Raw genomic sequence first — 961 nt, 5'->3', positions numbered from 1 at the left:
GAAGAGCTAACAAAGGAAAGACGGCCATCGGAACCGGCCGAAACAGCACAAAGGAAACGAGCGCTAGAGTGCAAATTAGCCGAACTGACGGCAGAACTGCGCGCGCTAGAAACGCAAGAGGAGAGAAGCGCATACGATCGGCCCGAAGTACGCGATCGAGAGAGCGGCGCGCACTATCGGCACGAAGCGTTCTACGACCGATACGAGGCGCCGGGCCCACGAAGCGGAGTACCGCATCCGTGGTTTGCCAGCGGCCGCCATGCGCCGACTCCTGCTTACCACGTTTACAGCGGATACGCTGCAAACCCGACGCCGCTGCCATACGCCGCCGCCAACCAGACAGGATTCGGGATCACCGGACACGAACCATGGCGGAGCGCCGGCGAAACTACGCTCAGCCAAAGCCAGATTTCGGCGCGGCAGGGAACATCTAGAGACCTACCACCGTTCTCTGGCAAGCCCGAGGAGTGGCCACTATTTATAAGTAGCCTCGAAAACTCCACCAGTATGTGCGGGTACACGGACACAGAAAATATGCTACGGGTGCAGAAGGCATTGAGAGGGAAGGCCCTGGAGGCGGTGCGACACCGGATCTTGTACCCCGCCGGGCTGCCCGGGGCGATCAACACCCTACGCACGCTGTTCGGCCGCCCGGAGGTGATCATCCATTCGCTGATGGAAGAGATCCGGCGGATGCCTGCGCCACGTGCGGATAAGCTCCAGTCGCTGATGGACTTCGGGGTCGCCGTCCAGAATATGTGCGCAACCATAAAAACATCGGGAATCGACGGCTACCTGTGCAACGTGGCTCTGTTGCAGGAACTCGTCGAGAAGCTCCCGGCGCCCACGCGGCTTGAGTGGGCGTACCACAGGATGAAGCTCCCTAAGGTGGACCTGGCAGATTTCGGCGACTGGTTAGATACACTGGTAGCTGCCGCTAGCCTTGTAACGTTGCCGAAGG

Source organism: Anopheles bellator, unplaced genomic scaffold, assembly GCF_943735745.2.
Source record: "Anopheles bellator unplaced genomic scaffold, idAnoBellAS_SP24_06.2 scaffold00500_ctg1, whole genome shotgun sequence".
NCBI classification, from domain to species: Eukaryota; Metazoa; Arthropoda; class Insecta; order Diptera; family Culicidae; genus Anopheles; species Anopheles bellator.
Note: the sequence above shows the minus strand (reverse complement) of the source record.